The sequence below is a fragment of the Cupressus sempervirens genome, chromosome 7 (genome assembly GCF_028749045.1).
Source record: "Cupressus sempervirens isolate cs-2001-9-10 chromosome 7, ASM2874904v1, whole genome shotgun sequence".
Classification (NCBI taxonomy): domain Eukaryota; kingdom Viridiplantae; phylum Streptophyta; class Pinopsida; order Cupressales; family Cupressaceae; genus Cupressus; species Cupressus sempervirens.
The window spans coordinates 437,136,879-437,143,427 of record NC_143124.1 but is presented as its reverse complement, the minus strand read 5'-3'; the positions used below and the strand labels follow the sequence as shown (position 1 = coordinate 437,143,427).

Here is a 6,549-nt window from a genome sequence, read left to right as displayed (position 1 = left end):
TTTTATATTTTAAATTTGTAATGGTTGATGGTTTTATTATTTTTTCTAATACATAATATGTGCAATCAATAGATTAAAAGTAAACTAAGGTGGCATCATTTTTTATGATCATTCCCTGAATCCTTACTTAAAAGTAGAGGACTTCTCAAGAAAGTTAGTTATTATTAAAAAAAAATGAGAGACATGTGAAATTTCTACATAGGATTTTAATTAGCATGAAGTTAAGGTGCTCAACTATTATTTCATCTCCCTTGGGTCACATTAGATCAATAACTCCTTATATTATTATTATTACTTGTAAATAGGTAAATAAGGGAATTACCTATTCAAAAAAAACCTATACCCTATGGTACAATATAAAATGGTAATAATTAATATGAACTTTATTGTTAAGTTCATTTTTTTGCATAGAAATAAACTATATGAGCGATGTCGTTTGACCATGCCTCTTTCAATGTAATAAGTGTTCTGGCTATCAATGCTACAAACAAACAGAATCATAATGAAATATTGATGGTTCAAATCAATTTAATCCTCTTGCATTTATATATATAAGTCATATGAATCATTGATTGTACATCTCAGCACAACCAAATTCAAATAAAAATGTGTTCTACATAGATATCAATTAATTATTTTAATTTCAAATAATAGATATATTAAAAGGGTGATTTAGTAAAATATTTTTTTTCTATTGTTTTTACCAAAAGACTATATATATATAGAGAATGTCTATCTAGAACTTTCAAACAGAAAACTAAGTTCTAACTAGCACTTATTTAGTTAAAACAAGTCATCAAAACAAGTAGTGACATTATTAACTTGACCACACTACTACTTTCTATGCTATAACCAAATGCTATAACAAGACTAGTGACCAATGGCAGAATAGCCATCATATTCTGCAGTGCACACATCATTTTTTTCATTGCAATCAGGAGCCCTTAGAGTTGGAATAGCTGGAACAGAATGATCTTCATCATGGAGATAAGGAATGGAAAACATAGAGCTATTCAACTTTCTGATTACATTGGAAACTGTCGGATGAAAAAAGCCACGATAATGAAATAGAGAATCATGCACATTCCGGAAATCTCTCATTTCAAATGCTAACATCATATTGTCAAACATTGACACAAAAGCATTTTTCTTCCAGTAACACATCAAGTACCGAATCAATAAACTGCAACCATACAAAAATAAAAATCCCCGAAGAGGGTAACGTGGCATACTAAATAAAAATCCCAAACAATAACCAGCCAAAATTATGCAAAATAACTTAATGCCTGTACCTGTGAGAAAAAAGGCAGGCCTCACCTTCTTATCTATAAAATCTGCCCAGAAGCGGCTAGGCCTCGGTCGTATGGCTTGGAGGATAAAAGTGGCATAAATTGCCAAACCCTGTCAATATATTTAAGAATTGTAAGAGACTCGCATATAGGCCTTCTATTAAGTGGATAAAGAAGAGTACTTTTTTAATACACGGGGCTCATTTGCAGGAGGAATTCGCTCTTCTTAAACACATCCTCTTCCTGATATTCATATTTCACACCTTTCTCTTCCAAGGCAATTTAGGACGCGATTGCCAAACACATTGGGCTATGCGCTCAGCACCTTCACTTGCTCCATCTCAACCACTTCTCAACCGAAAATCTACGTTTAAACAACTGGTGATAATCTACGTTTAAACAACTGGTGATAATCGTGCATGCATCCTAAACTTCAGACACCTCAAAAGGCAACTCCGATTCTCAGTTGGTATTAGTCATTGTCCTGGCATAGGATGCTCATTAGTTTATTATTCCTGGACAAAGAACATGTTCGGTTGTTAGGAAAGGAATATTCTCACGTGGTAACAAATTCATGGGTAACATAAATGTAAAATAGAAAGTTGCTTTGTTAACCAATGGAAAATATATTAATTGCACGTGGTTTATCGGAGTTATCAAAAATGAGTATTTGCCATGCTTCGGATGGGTGAGGACTTGATGAGGAGATAACAAGAACAAAGCCTAAAATAGGCTCAATATTGGGTGGAAAGAAGAAATTTAAAAAACTACAAGGAAACACCAAATATGAACAACATCTTACAGGTTACATGTGTTCATTCATGGCAAGCACATAGGGATGCTGCCTTACCAAACACATGTTTCTTCAAACTGTAGCCCATTCCTTCAAATGGCCATGAAGAAAGTAATGTACATTTCTCCTACCCGCTCTCCACCACACTCAGGCCACTTCAGATGGTGATTATGCGAGCAAGAGGCATTACTGCCCAATTTAATTTCCAGAGATTCTAGTGTGAGTCTGGCTTCTTGCAATGATAACTTCTACAAAAAGAAAACAATGCTACTACTACTATTTTATTCAGAAAACAATAAATATGATATTCATCCCTAATCAATGTGCAATGTGAATAAAATAAAACCAAAACCAAGTAGTAAGAAAGCACTACAATTTTATTTATTTCATCTGTTCATCTCACTCCTTCTCACAGAAAAGAAAAATCTCCAAATCATACCCTCCCAAAAGATTTTGGAGAGAATTTATAAACGAAGCCAAACAATTAAGAACTGGTTTTGGCAACCACCAGACCCGTAAAGGTTTGTTTAAACCTTTACTAAAGTTATAACAAAATATTAATTAAAACCTAAAATTAAACACCACCCCGAATGCAATGCAAACCCTAAAATTTAATAATAAAGAAAAAACATTTAAACACCATCACAATTGCAAACCAAAAATTTATTTATGTGCCCAGCACTTGTTCCTGCAGCATACTCCCAAGGTTGAATTTTGTCTCAAGTCCTCTTGGAGACCAATTGTTGTATATCCCCACCTTGCCTTAGAATTTCTGTTTCCGGCAACCAAGTAGCTTCAGAATCTGGAAGGCCCTTCCACTTAACCAAATACTCCATGTGTACTTTGTGTCTTGTCCTCATTGCTTCCTTGTTGTTGATGATACTTTCCATCTGGGGTGTCTCTTTAGAAGGCAATTCTTGAATCCAGTCATTTGATTCATATGTTGTTGCTTCTGTACCAACTTCTTTGTTTGAACCTTTATACAATGCGAGATCTAAGACATTAAATATAGGTGAAATAGCTACATCTGGAGGCAATGCCACTTTGTAAGCATTTTCTCCATACTTTTCTAAAATTTCACACGGTCCAATCTTCTTCATCATCAACTTTGTATGGCTGCCCCAAGGTAACTGATCTTTGTTCAAGTGAACCATAACCATGTTTCCAACTTGGAACTGTACATTTCTTCTTTTCAAATTTGCTTTACCCTTCACCTTTAGATTATTCTATTGTAGAGTTTTCCTCACGTGCTCATGCACTTCCACCATTGCTTCAGAAAAGTCTTCTGCATGTCCACTCCTTTTCTCCAAACCATCCATATTTTTTAGTTCCAAAACTCCCCTTGGATGTCTCCCATAAAAAATTTCAAAAGGACGCATGCCTGTGCTACGATTCACTGAGTCATTATATGCAAACTTTGGTTGAGGTACGATAGCATCCCAACTACCTCCATGTTCTTGTGTCAAGCACCTCAAAAGGTTTCCCAAGGATCTATTAACCACTTTAGTTTTCCCATCTATTTGAGGATGATAGGCTAAACTAAAAGATAAATTTGTGCCCAACTTCTTCCATAGGGTTCTCCAAAAGTGACCCACAAACTTGCTATCCCTGTCAGATACAATGCTCAATAGCAAACCATGAATACGAACTATTTCCTTAAAGAATAGTCCTGCAATATAACTAGCATCATTAGTGGTTCTACATGGAATAAAGTGAGCCATTTTACTGAATCTATCAACAACCACAAATATGTTGTCATAACTTGTCTTTGTCCTCGGTAATCCCATGAAAAAATCCATACTCAAACACTCCCAAGGTCTGTTCGGTATGGGTAAAGGCTGATAAAGTCTAGCATTTGTCGATACTCCCTTTGCCCTTTGACATACCAAACAACCTTCCACAAACTTCCTAATGTCTGTTTGCATCTTAGGCCAATAATAAAATCTTTGTACCAATTCTAATTTCTTGTTGAGTCCAAAATGACCACTAAGACCTCCACAATGTTTTTCTTTAATAACATTTTCTCGCATAGAGCATTTGGGAATACATAGTTGGCTGCCCTTAAACAACAATCCATCTTGCACAATAAATTCAAAAAAATTAGAATGAAAACTATCTTCCAATTTAGTGTGAACCTCATATGCTTCACTAAAATCTCTATCTTCCGCATACATTCCCTTCAATGCATCTATGCCCATGCTTTGGATTTGTACTTCTTGCACTGTTAACATTCTTCTACTAAGTGCATCAGCAACCTTATTGGCTTGTCCTTTCTTATGTTTGATTGTGAAAGTATAAGCCTGCAAACTCTCAACCCATTTCATGTGCCTATGGTTGAGTTTTTCCTATCCATTCAAGAAACTAAGAGCATGGTTGTCAGTATACACAATAAACTCTTTAGGCAACAAATAGTGCCTCCATTTTTTCAATGCCTGGACCATGGCATACAATTCCAAATCATAAGAAGAAAATTTCTTCTTTGCCTCATTTAGCTTCTCACTGAAAAATGCAACGAGTCTACCTTCTTGACTAAGAACAACCCCTATTGCAAAGCCACTAGCATCACATTCTATTGTAAAAAAATTATTAAAATCTGGTAAAACAAGAACAGGATATTTGGCTACCTTTTGTTTGAGTTCCCCAAAACTCTTATTTGTTGCATTATTCCATTCAAATTTTGTGTTACCTCCTCCTTTGATGGTGTCTAAAATTGGTGCACAAATGTTGCTAAAGTTCCTTATGAACTTCCTGTAGAATGTGGCCAAACCATGAAAACTTCGAACCTCTCCAACAGCCCTTGGTTTTGGCCAATTAATGATGGCCTCCACTTTAGATGGATCCATTTTCAATTCTCCCTTGGATATCACAAATCCAAGATACACTAACTCTTGTTTCAAAAAGTCACACTTCTCCAAGTTTATCTTCAACTTTTGCTCCTGTAGCCTTTGAAAAACCATCTTCAAATACTACAAATGCTCTTCCTTATTCCTGCTATACACCAAAATGTCATCAAGGTAGACAACAACAAACTTTCCAATGAAGTCGTGCAAAACTTCATTCATTAGTCACATAAATGTACTAGGAGCATTAGATAAACCAAATGGCATAACCAGCCATTCATACAACCCTTCATTAGTTTAAAGGTTGTCTTCCATTCGTCCCCTTCTCGTATCCTTATTTGATGATACCCACTTTTGAGATCTATTTTAGAAAAATATGAAGCTCCCCCCAAACAATCCAACAAATCTTCTATTCTAGGAACAGGAAATCTATATCTTATAGTTATCCTATTAATAGCCCTAGAATCAATACACAACCGCCACATACCATCCTTCTTTGGAGCAAGAACTGAGGGTACGGCACATGGGCTAAGACTTTTCCTTATCAACCCCTTATCAAGCAACTCTTGTATTTGCCTAGCAATCTCTTCATTTTGTTGTGGTGTCATCTTATATGCTGCCTTGTTGGGTAGAACTGCTCCAGGAATAAGATCAATCTGGTGACTTATGTCTCTTATTGGTGGTAGAGACTCAGGCATTACCTTAGAAATGATTTTTTTGTACTGGTTCAACAACTCTTCAACTTCTTTTGGGCCTGCTATCCTACGCTTCTTCTTCCTATCTTCCTTAGGCTTTAGCACCAATGCAAAGCCTATTCCATCTTCTTCAAGAGTATTAATGAACTCTTTCTCACCCACCATCAACACACTTGGTCCAACTTGACCAACCCCTTTCTCTTCTCCTTCAAGATTTAAATCTGTATGTTACTCCATCCTTTTGGAAGCTATAAGAATTCTTCTCACCATCATGGCGTGCCTTCCTGTCAAATTGCCAAGGTCTTCCCAGCAAGAGGTGGCAAGCATCCATGGGCAAGACATCACACAATATTTTATCTTTATATTCCCCTATACTAAACTCTACCCAAGCTTGCTCATTCATAACTTCCTGTTGCCCTTTGTTCAACCAACTAACCTTGTATGGACAAGAATGTGGAAGTCTCTCTAACTTCAATTTGTTTACAACTTTAAGTGAGATGATGTTATCTGTGGAACCTGAATCAATTATTACTTTGCACAACTTTCCTTTCACCTTGCATTGAACTCGAAAAAGAGCCCTCCTTTGAGTAGTATCTTCTTTTAGCGGTTCCTTAAGAAGTGTCCTCCTTAACATGAGACTTTCTCCCTGAGCCTCTATCATCAACTAAACTTCTAGTGAGTTCATTTTCACATTATCTTCCTGCACATAAGTGACTCTCCTTTCACCATTTTGAGAAGTAGATGCCCTTTGTGGACACTTATATTTTGGGTGCCCTATCTGACCACAACTGTAGCACTTCATTCCTGAGAACCTGGATCCTCTACCTGATCCATCTAACCTTCCTCCATTAGATCCCCTTCCACTGTAGCCTCCTCTGCTACTTGAGTTACCCACTTGCTCCTTAGGGTTAGACTCACCTCGGGACCTCTGA

General features: G+C 36.4%; 1 long non-coding RNA gene across 1 annotated transcript; it reads right to left on the bottom strand.

Annotated features, from left to right (window-relative positions):
- Positions 1–671: 671 nt before the first annotated feature.
- LOC149547454 (uncharacterized) lies at positions 672–1,707 on the bottom strand. The gene is made up of 2 exons (XR_016354404.1): positions 1,318–1,707; positions 672–1,183 (listed from the first exon to the last, which is right to left on the bottom strand). It is a non-coding gene; the product is annotated as an uncharacterized LOC149547454 (long non-coding RNA).
- Between the last annotated feature and the right edge of the window lie 4,842 nt (positions 1,708–6,549).